Raw genomic sequence first — 13,675 nt, 5'->3', positions numbered from 1 at the left:
TGAAAATGTTTTCACTTATTCCTTTATGGTCACATGAGGAGCATCATAAGTGTCAAACAACGGGTGTCTGATCTACTCCACGGCAATACAAACATCTCCTCCCAGCACACCAAAGACACTGTCTTATGTATGCACTAGGGAAGATTATGAAACATGAATGAAAATACCAGCCAAGTTCTGTATCAGTTTTACATCAGACACAAACAACACCAGCTCTGAGCTATTTGAGGACCTGGCTAAGATTAGTAACTAAAAATAGAGTGAACAGTTGAAGCCAGATTGTAGCAGGACAAGATTAATTCTGCTGAAGAAAAAGGAAGGATTTTGAAAGCCATATCAACATTCTGCCTTCCTACTCCATTCAAAATATTTGCCCTCTTATCTTTGAAACAGGCCATACCTTCATTTTCTGCATGACTCATTAGTTTCAGGCTGCACAATAGCAAATCTCAATCTTCAGCTGACTATGCCTCCAGTAATACGATACAGAAATAAAATCCATTTCCTGCTGAGTAGACAGAAAAATAAAATATGTCTGATGTCAACACCTCAGAGTTATAGAAAACATTCAGGCATCATGGTTTTAAGAACTAAGATATAATATCCCTCTCTCTATAATATATAAAAGTGCACAGGTATACATACATAAAAAGTAGAAAATGTTACCATTTTAACAGCTAAAAACACAGTTCCTAAACTGTAAACATAACCAAAGGGTTATATCCCAGAACATCGCATACTGATTTAATCGAGAATTGAGAAGATCTTTAATATTTTGCTTTATTGTGAATCACCGAGAACCTTACATTATTACTTTAAAAGATACTTTCAGAGAGTTTCCTTTAAAAATAATTTAGTAGGAATTTAGAAAAATCAACTAAAAAGAAATAAGTTTATAAGAAAATAATACAGATCTTATCTCTATATTAAGGCTTCTTTGTTTAGCAGATGTAGTAATTCAGAAGCAAAAAAAAAAAAAGAAACTGAACTGTAAGATTTGTGGATTGCAATTTCATTTTGGCATTTGTAGTTGCTTCCTTGCACTGCTTTTACTACCTTGCATTTCTTAATTTGTATTTCCCAGTCTGATTGTGACCAACACTTTCCAGTTCACACTTGTATCGCAAACTATATCACAAACTATAACACAAACTGCACTGAAGAAAGTAATAGGACTATGTTCTCTCCAACTTGCATTTTTCTATATTTTTTAGTAATAGCATTAGAAAAATTTGTTGTGAGCAGAGAATAACAAAGTCAACTGGTCTGGGACACAGAAACTGAATTCATATGGTTCAGCACAGTGCACAAATACTTTTTCTGTACTGATAAATCAAACCTCCCTACTTGAACAAAATAAACCAGCTGGCTTTCTGCCAAGAATTTTCTGAAGTGATTTGAAGGGGAAAGAATCTGCTCTCCACCCTAAATCATTCTGTGCCAGGGAAGATATGCAGCTGCTATTGCTACAGTCTGTGGATACTGTTGGCTCAGAAAAAAACGAGCAGGACTTGCAGCTTACATGATTGTGTTGTCAGCAGAACTGGTCTTCAGACTATGAAAAGGACAGCATCAGTGTTGACTGATGCTATTTTCAAAACAACTTTCTAGATATTTGCTAAGTAAGGACAGGATGTACTAGGCGTCGATTATATTTAATTTAAGAATAAGCAAGAGAAGCAACAGACTAAGAAAGGAATTAGGACTTTAAAGTTACAAGTCTTTAAACACCTAGCTTTTTCTATAAATAATATAATCTACTTCACTCTCTTGTTAGCAAATTAGTCCTCATGCTGGTGTGTATGTATATATATACACAAATATAAAAAAAAAAATAAATATGGTCATATATCATCTCTAACAAGATCTTATAGTGGAAGTCCAGATCACAGAATCACTACTACGAGCGTCATTAACTTCTTACTGATAATGTGAATTTGTAGGATAGGGGAACATGAGGCAATGAGCTACTTTTCTTGTTTTCTTTATACCTCTCAAACAACATGAACTTGCGTTCGCACTCTTAAATCGTTAAGCCTATCCAGACAAATTTGTTCAATATGATTATGCTGACTATGCCGCTTTGCCTGTGTCTTCAATGAGAGAGGAAGAGCAGGACCAGGAATGAGCTTCTGGTGAATGCTGAGAGCTGTGAATCTTTCTTTCCCATCATTTGCTGTAGCTCAGGTTTGAAGTGCTTGCCACCTGCTCACAAACAGCTAAGCAGCACTAAACTGGATGGACCCGGCTGCAGTGTTTGAAGCACTTCCCATGCCCAATCCCTCCTTCCTGCACAAATGACAATTTGTGTCCATGTTAGGAATTGAAGATTTATAGGATGAATCATATCAGAGTGTGGTCCTAAGACTAGCTCTGGACTCACAGTCAGTTGACAATAGTAGACTCTCTTATTCTGGTTCTATCAATTCCAGCATGACTTTCAGGCAACACGAAAAACAATCCAATACCATACTTGGCTTGTTCTGCACGTTTATGGATATTAGAGCTAATACTGTGTAACTTAATTTTCTTTCATACATGACAATACAATGCTTTCTGTTTTTACTAAGTATACATAAATTACAGAGTATATTTAACACTTCAACAACTCTACTTAAGACCAAAACAGCAGATCCAAAGTATGTGAAGTGAGTAATAGCTGGCCATCATCTGGATTTGCATCAGAATTATAAAGCTGTTAGCATGAAGATTACTATAATGGTTTAAACAAGAGATAAGACAAAGTCCAATGATGTGCTGGACAACTGGATTGCTTTACCAAAGAGCGTGGAGATCTGGTGTAATATAAATCACAAGAAAAAAGATGTAATAAATGTCAATATCTACCAGGCAGTTACAACAGTTTACATGACACAAAACCTCATCTCAAACACACAGAAAATCATTCAATCGATTGGGGTATCTCCCAAATGACAAAGAGAAAATAAAAAATGAGATTCAAGAAATAGCAAGGCAAACCTCTCCAAGAACCCAGGTAAAAGTTTTCATATTGGTGACACACAGTGAGAAACATTTGACTATTTGGAATCCGTATTTATTGGGACTTTCAATTAAAATAAAAAATTCCAACCCACATAACTCAGCTGGCAGTGTTAATGCAAACATTCCAGATGTGGAACACAGTCACTGACAATCCCATGTTAGCGTGCAAGCCAGAAAGACGAATGCCCTATTTTCTATTAGTTTGGAGCCTCTCCAAGAGTAAAAAGAAGAAAAACTAATTGCTCTGAAAGTATGCAACAGATAACTGCAATAAATATAAGCCACAAGCCTACTGACAGGTGCCATTTTTAGAGCATAACTCATCTGTTAAAATGAAACTTTGAAGTTCTGCCTCTCTTGGAAGATATAGGCCTGAAGCATTAACCTTAAAAATGATTAAAAAGTACAGTCTTGTAAGGAGTTGATTATCGCAGAATTTCTGTTCCTTTTTTTTTTTAATTCTGTCTCTGCAATTATTGTCTGCCATCAAATGACATACCCAGGGCTGGCTCTCACCCTTGGGCATGGTGGAATCTGCTGTCACCAGCATTTTAAAAAGCTTGCTGAAAGCTTTTTTTGCTGTCTTAATACTGACACGTAGCAGTGGCATAATGCAGCAAAATTTAAGAGGAAAATATCAGATTAAAAAGTATAGATTATTTATTATCAAGAAAATACTAACAAAGTGAAACTAATTGTTACATTTTTGAAATGGAAGAAAATGGTCATTTCCACACAAAGGACCTTAAAACTTTGTTGTATGTGCCCCTTTTCATGCTCAGCCCAAGTTGGTACATGTTCATCTCTGTCAGCCTCGGGACTGCGAGTGAAACCCTCACCGAGTTCTGTTGCACAGGCACAGGGATACAGGGAACTCAGCAATGGTTTTAAGTATTACTTAACAAAAATATAATCTATGGAAGTTCATTATGTGTTCTAACTTGCTACTTATAACATGTAAAAAGCAACTCAGACTGAGCTTGAAAAGGAGCAGGTAGAAGTTGCAAGGTCCTTTATAAGATAATGGCCATATTTTCTTGTTTTCCAATCTATAAAAACTAAATATTCGTATCTTCTTAGTATTATATTGAAAATGTATATACTGTTTTTCTTTTGTGCCATATTGTTCTCTTAAACTTCTGTTTTGTTATATGCACATGCATGTACACACACACATGTGCATGGACTACAAAATTTTCTATTGAGTCACACACCGGCTAGAAATTGAGAGAGCCAACACTGGGTAACTCAGTCTAGAACAAATTAAAAAATGTTGTTTCACAACACTTTTTTTCCAGTGAAAATGTAAAGAACAATTAAAACATTTGAAATATCTGTAATAACATCCATTCAAGTCAAATAAAGCAAAGGAAACTCTTTTTGCATTTTCAACTAAACTGATTTAGATCACCAGTTCTTTGGGAAAAGTACTGCATTCTGTTCATACCATACAGCACAAGAGGCAAATGAGAGCATTCAAATAACTACAGGCCTAATCTAAGCTCATAAAAATTCTTTAGACCTATAACAATACTTCAGTCAAGTTCAGCTGAGCCCTATACTAGTATTGTTTACAACCTCCGACTGTATTAACCAAAAAACCCAAACAAGCTTGAGTATGGCAGAGTTTGGGGACAAAAGCTGTCCCTTATCTAGACAAACCAAGAAACAAAGACAAGGGGGCCATATATTCTCTGCCCTTAGTAAGGGAATTTAAAAAATTCAAAAAGCTGAAATTATTCTTTTAAAAAGTCTCCTCCCTCAACCAGCACTTTGACAGAAATGGCTTAATGAAATATATACATATTTTAGCAAAAGATAGGATTGAACCATCATAACTGCTACAAAACTGAAGTGTTTTATGTATCATCTGTTACATGAAGAGGGAGTACTAACACTGTTACAAATGTGCAGAAGCCAAAGGAGCCAAAATAAAACAGATGAAGTTTATTTATAGCAAATATTATGACTTTTGTAGATGTATGAAAACCACAAACAAATTCCAAATTACTCTAAACAATATGTTATAAAATCATTTTATGGCACAAAAAATAAACAAATGATTTAACAAAAGCATATAAATACATACAGTAAAAGCTACTGCGTAGAAGTCCACTAATCTGCTCCTATAGAAAAAAAATGACAATGCTCCTACCGAATTCAGTGGGAGCAGGGTTAGAACCTCCGGGGTGAGTTGCTGTGTTCGTGTGAGCTGTATACACTAGGTTTATGAGAAAAACTCGAACCTGCCCTTAGAGCTGCCCAGCATGGCAGACTGCTGCACAGTGTCCTGCAGCAGCCAGGACGCTGAGAAGAACTATTGTGCGAGGCAGTTAACCAGCATGGTCACGGCGCCCGGCATAGGTCACAAAGCACTGAGCAGCTGACTGAAAAAGATAACATTTTCTTAGAACCCTTAGATGCATTAGCGCTGATGGCCGATGCTATCAATTTCTTTGAGCACATTTCTCTACCACTCCTCATTGACAGGAGATAATAACTGAGAAGTTCTGCCAACACTATTATCACTACTGTCCTCTCTGGTCTTCATGATCTACAATTAGAGCACTTCTGAGTAGGTGCATTTCAGTTTGGATTCAGAGGTTTGACTGTCTGACTAATTAAACATCTATTCAATTTAGTATATTGGGAACCAGCTGCATGAACCCTCCTCATTTTGCTCAATATAAGCATGCAGAAACCAACCAGTGAAAGCCACTGAAACCAGTGAAAGCCACTGCTATTAAAGCATGCTAGTAAAAGTGACTGCATAAAATCATGTCATGACTTACATATCAAAGCCTTATTTCTATCATTCTAATGCAAAGAGTCTGTCAATTAAAGGTGTGAGCTTTAACGTTTTTCTCTTAAAAAGAGCAGTAACTGTTTACAGCCTCCACAGTGACACAGAGGCTATCAGTCCAAATGTAATTGTAACAGTGTAGCTTTTTCCTCCTATGGTTTTTCGATCAGTCCTTGCTATTGAATCATGACAAATAAATTACAGTTTGTAGCTTATCTTAATCTCTCAGGACTTTATCCTTACGAAAGCACAAGCCAAGTTTTGCATTAAAACAAACCCTTGCCAAAAGTATTAACTTACTGATCAAAATGCTGGCCTTTCCAATCAGACCTCCTCATGCTAATCACATGTGCACTAAATGCTATTTTCTCTGAGTGGGTCCCAGCAAATCAAATCTTCCATTGCACAAGTCTTCAAGAGGTGTGGGCCAGACCTTGAAGTGGGCAGCTCCACATTTCTCAGAACTAATTAAAAAAAAAAAAAATTAAGTTACTAAACCAGCTTGCAACTTTTCATTCAAGAACTCGGAGCACTTTGAACTCTACAGCCCTGAACTGGATTTGAGACCTAGCAGGAAAACAGGATAGTGAACACGAAATTGGGAAACTAGAAAGTTCTTTCTTATAAGTATTACTTAGGATGCAAGCTGCTGTATTCCTTATCCACTGGAACAACTTTATGGATGGCATATGCATTTTTAGGAATGGGATATTTAAACTCTAGGGTTATAAAACCAGTGCCAATACTAGAATCAAACACAAACTGAAGGTGTGAAGAGTGGTTTACTAATGGGCATTATTGACTGGAATTACACTAAGTAGTCCATATGCTGCTCTAATGATCTCAAGAATGAAAAAAAAAAAGTCTGCTATCTTCTTAAGGAACTGCATACAGGATTAATCTCAGAAGCCCCTTTATTGTCAGCCAGGACTTCCAACTCCAAAAGAAAATCACTGTTATGGGAAGATCCATATTGATACCAATGAATGGTATCAGACAGGATTTGCCCCTACAGGAGAGTTAAACAGTACAGATCACCAGGCAAGCTAAGCTCACTGGATGTTTCTATGGTTTATCGGCACAGGACAGGCAGTGAATTGTCATTTTGTGAGAAATAACAGACAATTAAATTTTGTAAATAAATGGCAGCTCAGAACAAGAGAGAGACCTTCATTTTTGGGTGTGAAATATACAGATACGGTTTAATATCCCAGAGTATTTTTAAGCAAAACCCCTAATGCTGAAGAGTTTACTGCAGTTAGTCGTAACTATGTCTATACACACTGGGAAGGGGGGGGAACAGGAATTTAAAGTAGCAACAATCAAGGAGGTACAGGATCCACGCATGTGCAACCATAATCAGCATTACCTTAATCATGGTTAGGTTCAGTTTTAGTCAGCTGCTGCTTTTGTTTAAATGTTGAGATTGATAATATGGGGAACGTACCTTCTGAGGACAACGGTAGAGGACAAAGTCGGCCCAGCTCTCTGCCATCTAACAGGTTGAAACTACTGCAACATTTTTTCTTCTGCTTAGCCTTTGTGCTTTTAGGGAATAAAAGCAAATATAGTTCCATATGAGTAATGAACCTCTGAAATGCTGCAGACAAAACATATTTACCAAACAACACTCACTTGTATTCTAATGAAGTGATAGCAATTAAAATGTAGGAGCTTTCAAATATGTTCTACTCTTTGATTTTACTTACAAAATAGGTGAGGTAGGTAGGTATGTAGGTATATTTTAATTTGTATTACAACGCCTATAGCTCTTAATCAAGATAACGAGTCCCTTCACCCACCATCAGAGTACACAATCTAAGAGCTAAAAACTGAAAGACTGCCAGGTGCATGGCCACTTCACAGGGTGCCCTAACATTAAGATTTATTTCTTCTCACGTGCTGTCCGGATGGCTTAAGCAACTCAACGTGGATCCTGCACACTGAGCAAAGAGACATATATTGCTGACCAACAGCAAATGCTAAGCGCAGGGCACAGCTATACTTCTCAGGAGCGTAAGTGGGCTAGCCAGTGCTGGAAAAGGACGCTGCTCCTAGGTATAGATGCCAACAACTGCATTAACTTATCAATTAAATCCCTCAGCAGGGAGATCTTGGGGTTGGTCTCTGCTGCCAGAACCACTTCTTTATCTATAGCCAACAGTGAAAGAGCTGAAAGTTTTGGCTGGCTGCTGAACAACCCAGGTTCAATTAAATGTCCTAACCAGCATAATTTTAAAGCATGAACTTGCAAGTCTGAGACACCGGAAACCAGATGAAAAGTGGGTCCTAAAACCAATGGATTTTAGGTCTCTAGACTTCTTGCAGATGTACAGAATGACTCTGCATGACAGGAAATAACTTGGAGTTGCACCAGTTCCTGCTCCTAAGTGAGTTTAAGCAAGCGTTAGTCACTAACTTGTTCATACTGAGACAATGGCGGGCAAAAGACAGGCAGAAATCCAGCAAACCAACTGGAAAACTTTGAAATCAAATGACAGGTGAATTTAGACATTTTGAAGAGTCAGAGGCTGAACAAGGTTTGCTTGGAGCAATTTTAGAATCAAATGCTCCAAGCATGCCAGAGTTCTGTTTTCAGTGCCAAAGTCCTAATTGGTTTAAGCCCTATAAACAACACACAGTGGAAAAATATTAACACGTTAGTGCTGGCAGATCAAAGAACAGAGTGATTTCCCAAGGCCACTTTGGCAAAAGAGACAAGAACTGAGCACACATTTCTCAAGTCCTAGCCCAGCATTTCCATCAGAAGACTTTTTAAAAAAGATTTATTTCCTAAATAATCTTACCAATAATGCATAGTTCACCCCCCTAAGAGTAGGTCAAATTATCATCAAAGAAAAACTACCCTGAAAAGACTCTGTTTTCTCTTTCATTATGCTAAACAACCTAAACAAACTCAGTCTTTCCTTGTAGATCACATTTTCTAGATCTCTGATAAAATCTGTTGGTTTGCTCTGGACTCTTTCCAATTAGTACACATCTTCTGAAGTGCACCAATTAAGATTAGTTTTGGCACAGCACCAGGCACATTAATGAGAATGATGATTATTAAAAACTCTCTCAAAACATTTCAGTTTGTGCACTTATGAAGTACACAATATCAGCGGAAAGAAAAATAAATAAAACCTTTTGGAAATTTAAGCGTCCCAAAAGACTTCTATCACCTACTCAAGGATGCTGGTAAACAAAGTCAGATTATTATTCAGACAGTATCTGAAGTCACAGAAAGAGCAAATAACTGGCATATTCTGGCAGAGTCACACAGCATCCAGAATGGGGACAATGATCTAATTCCACTGAAAGAAAAACAGTTAGACAGTCTGTCTCTATGAAATCAGAAATTCAGAAATATACGAACGAATACCAAAACCTGTTACTGAAAAAGTTCAATGACATAATCTAATGGTACTCTGATACCTGTTACAAACTGTCCAACTTTACAGAAATTTTGTTTGAAGACAGTATTGTATTTATCTCAAGTAACGTGTCTGAATCTGAGGGGAAAAAAAGCTGTTTTTCAGGAGGTATCTGCTAACATATACAAAGTTAATACTAGCTGCAATAGGATGATTTTTACAAGATAAGCAGTAATGCAGACCAAATCATATTTTGTCCAAATGTTTTTGGTTGCAGTTTCTCCTTGGCTAAGAAAAATGATGCTCTCACTAAGCTCAACGGCTTCTCTGCATATAACACAGTAACTTATAACATAACTAATACCAAAATTTCAGAAAATAATCTATGAGTTCCCTGTTACAAATGGGATCCACCAACTTAGTGGGAGCTTTGACAGTTTGAAATGGTCATGTATCTGTGTATACATTAATGGTGCATGATACAGCTGCACTCCTGCCCTCCACAGTCAGGCGCTGTCTTATATTCTTAATATAAGAAAACACTCAATGGTGAAGGGATCCTGTCTCAGAAAGAAGACCAGACAACAGTAAAGTTATTGCTAAGCTGAAAAAAACTTGTTCTGTGGCAAAAATCCTTTTGTCAAGATGAAACTTAAGTTGTGAAGCAGAAACCGAAACACTTTCTTTGTCTTCTTAAAACAATAGCAAAAAATCTTTACCTCCTCCCTATATAAGATATTCAGGTATTTATGGCCTACACAAAGACACGAGCTACCATTATCAATAATACCGAACACAATTAGGGTTGTTTTTTGCCACATTAATACAATATCTTGTTCCCACTTTCTTCCAGGCTGCAAGCCACGTGAAATTAATTAATGAGCTGCTTCCAAGCTGTAAGTGTCTTACTCCCATCCAAAAGCAACGGAAAATTAAATCTATCATATTTCATGCCCTTTTTCTCTCAAAGAGAGCATTGGGTAAAAGCGAACTTAGAAATGTATGTAAAGCAATGAAGGTATAAGACTTGATGAATTTAAACTAACCTAACCTCTCTGACTTTTGAAAGCTAGATGCTCAGGAATTATACTACTTTGCCAGACAGAACTACATTAGTTAGCAAATGAGTCCTCTGGCAAAAACACAGAAGGGAAAAATAATCAGAATAAACTAATTTTTATTAAAAGCAAAATAAATAAAAAACCCCAAACAACACTATTGCTGCAGATCTTGATAACTCCTTATAGGAGTCTTCATAAAATTGTCAACATTCCATGCCATCAAGTGGATTAGACACATCAGAGAAATTACAAGCCTGTTTACTGGCCAAGTCTAAGTCAGGTCTTTTCCTCAGTATGTGAAAGACTGAACTCAATGGAAAAACTCCCCATACAGTGACTTCCCCTGATCCACTTCACACTTGCTCTACAATCTCCTAACAGTGATTTTCAGAAGTTTTTTAATTATAAGAGAAAAACAACAACAACAACAACAACAACAACAACAACAACAAAATATTTTTTTAATTTTAGATGGCAGATTTTGCATTAAAACATGCAGAAAAAAAATATATTAAACTCACACAGACCTTCCAGGCCAGCAGTACAAGAAAACAACCCTTTCATAACTGAAATACTGACAATGCTAAAAACTAGAAGAAATTTTAACAACTGATCATCATGGGGCAAAGAGTCAAGTCCACTAACTAATGCTTACAAAATTAAATTCCTTCACAAAGATCATTTGACTTGAGTCTTCTGACTGGAGTCTATCCAGCTTTGTCAGTTATGCTGGTTGCAATAAAAAACACATGGTTTACAGCTCAGTCTTGTTATCAACTATTTATCTGCAGGTATTTCAGTATATTATAAATTACAGTGAAACTCTAGAATCCTTTTAAAAATAATAAAAAAAAAATTGTAACATTTACACTAAACCTGTATGTTCAAGCTTTGCTTTTTAAAAGAAAATGCCTTCTCATCTCCATTACAATGTAATCCAGATTGACTGAAGATGCAATTACAACATCTTAGCTGTTGTCCAAGTTTTGTGTTTGCTGTTTGGCCACTGGTAGTGCAGCAAGCACAGCTGCTGAAAAAATAGAAGTAATACCTTGGAAACAGCAAAGGCTAAGTATATGGATCATTCTTATGCATAACATTTTAGGAAAGAAATCCGATTCAATTACTACCAAGAGGCTAATGTAATTGAACAAGAACAGATTGCCATAGCTTTGCAGAAAGCCCAAACAGTTGTTTGCTATGAGCGAAGTATTTCAGAATAACTCCGGATTATCTCTGCCTTAGAAGGGATATTACTTACGCAGAAATAGCTACACTTCCTTCTGCTTTTCTTATCATTTGCCTTTCAAATAGTGACTGACCTTGAAACTTCACGAGTGCATAAAATCACTCAGATGCAAGGCGAGTTACCATTAAAAAAAAATTAAGTACCCAAAATCATATGAGTTGTCACTTTGTTCCTACATGCATCTTTTACCCCTCTTGTTTCATTGAGTTCCACTTTTGTTAATTTCTCTCTCATTTTCTTTGCATTTTACTTTCACAAATTAAATATGAAAATAGACTTGTATCCCAAGACAAATCAACAAAATTGGTCTGTGACTTCCCTGAATACAGCAAGACTAGCATGCTCCTTAACAAAGTTAATGTGATACATCTTGGGAAAGAGGGGAGAAAATAAAAGACTTATATTTGAGAAACGCAAATTAACCCTCTCTTCCTAAATGTAGTTTTTCATTTAATTCATAATAAAATCTATATCATTAGGGACTTTGGTCTTGCTAATTGACGTTTTTATATTATTATAGGTATTCAACACAAGCTAGAATGTTTCAGCTTTTTCAAATAAACTTATTTTACTGGAAGTAAGTATCAAGAAACATCACTGGATATTGCTGGAAAACCATTTTTGAATGTTGTGCAGACTTAAATACAGTAATCAACTCTCTGAAAAGAGTTACATCAGTCAGTATACCTTTTTTCCTGGTAATTTTTTGGAAAGGGCTGAAAACGAGTCATGTCTTTGGGGTTACAAAATTATTATTTTTTGTAGGTAAGACAGACTGTTGTTAAATTTAACAAATCCCATGTAGATACTACTCCCTCTAGTTAATCATTCCTTCATGAATACCAAAGCAGTATTTGTCTTTTAATTCTAGAGAGAAAAAATAACACACCTTAAAAAGAACTATGCTGGTGCATGTTTCATTGCCATATACTATATATTGTTTCTCCCTTAGGAATAGTTAGAATTGTGAGCAGGAATAATAGTAACACTAACAGTAATAGCAATAAAAATGAGGATGATGATGTAGTATACAGACAATAATCTTGCCGATTTCTGTTATTCCAAACAATCCATCTTCCATCACTTTTCTCCTTTCATCCCTGCTTTCATTTGTCTCCTACCTACCACCCAGTGAACATAAGAAAGCTGATGGGTAGTACTATTTTCTGAAAACAGGATCCATCCCTCAGGCCATATTCATAAAGCAGACTTTTTGTGCACAGTATCTCACGTCAGTTCTGTAATTCACTCAGTGCTTGGTAGAGAGCCAAAGGAGACGCCTACAGTTCATACACAGAGATGTGCAAGATTGGACTCACCCTTTAAAAACACAACAAAACAAATCTATTTGAGCTTATCTCCCACATATATCTTCCACATACCTTTGCATATAGGAATCTATGCACTTGAAAATTCTGAGCTAAGCCTCTTCTTCAAAGTCTTACATCAGACAGAGAAAGAGCTATAGAAAACCCTGTATTTTCTGAACCAAAAGTCGTGGGCTTTCACTCAGGGCAGCAGCTCACTTCCCTCCACTATACCGCAAACACCTGAGACTGCAGCAGGAAATACTGACTTAGACATCAATGAATTACTTGTAACATCATTGCCAATATTTTAGTGACCATGTCACAAACTGGCCCACCAAAGCAACCCATGTCATCTAGGTGAATGCAGAAGACAAAAGAAAGTGGAAGAACAGCTCTATTTCAAACGTGTCTTTTGTCATTCCATCAGATTTGTGCTAAAAATTTTACATGTTAAACTGAATGTGCAGAATGTGGAAGAAAAACTGCAGTGCATTTTAAATGCTCTTGAAGCGCAACAGTACACTGATTTCTACAGTGAACATGCAAGTGTTATTCCGTCTTAATATTTAATTGGTTAAAACACTCCTGTATAAGTCCTAAGAAAAAAAAAGTTTTAAAAATAACAATTTAAAAATATTATTACTCCCTTTTGCGCCTAAAAGATTTTAAATAGCAAATTAAGTATACATGAGTATAAAATTTATATCTCATTTTAAAATACAGAAGATGCACAAATTGCCAGTGAAACTTTAATAACAATCTGGGGACAATGTCTCATAGCTGCATTAAAACAGAGAATAATAAGAAAGTCAAAAGTGGCAAAGTTAAACATTCTCTAGTCTATTCCTATTAACAGTTTAAATCGTCATGGA

The 13,675-nt window shown here is 36.3% G+C and overlaps 1 protein-coding gene across 2 annotated transcripts in view; it reads right to left on the bottom strand.

Annotated features, from left to right (window-relative positions):
* Nucleotides 1–5,349, bottom strand: part of LOC148057281 (uncharacterized) — a 195,472-nt gene extending 190,123 nt beyond the window's left edge. Inside the window, exon 1 of one of the 2 annotated variants that reach the window (XR_015703140.1) lies at nucleotides 5,093–5,349. The gene's annotated coding sequence lies outside the window, so the exon portion shown is untranslated. The remainder of the gene's footprint in view (nucleotides 1–5,092) is intronic. The other variant, XR_015703133.1, reaches the window with a different exon arrangement.
* Between the last annotated feature and the right edge of the window lie 8,326 nt (nucleotides 5,350–13,675).

This window comes from Nipponia nippon, unplaced genomic scaffold (assembly GCF_047370975.1).
Source record: "Nipponia nippon isolate SJK-2023a ecotype South Korea unplaced genomic scaffold, ASM4737097v1 scaffold_1, whole genome shotgun sequence".
NCBI classification, from domain to species: domain Eukaryota; kingdom Metazoa; phylum Chordata; class Aves; order Pelecaniformes; family Threskiornithidae; genus Nipponia; species Nipponia nippon.
Note: the sequence above shows the minus strand (reverse complement) of the source record. Positions and strands in the feature narration are given on the sequence as shown.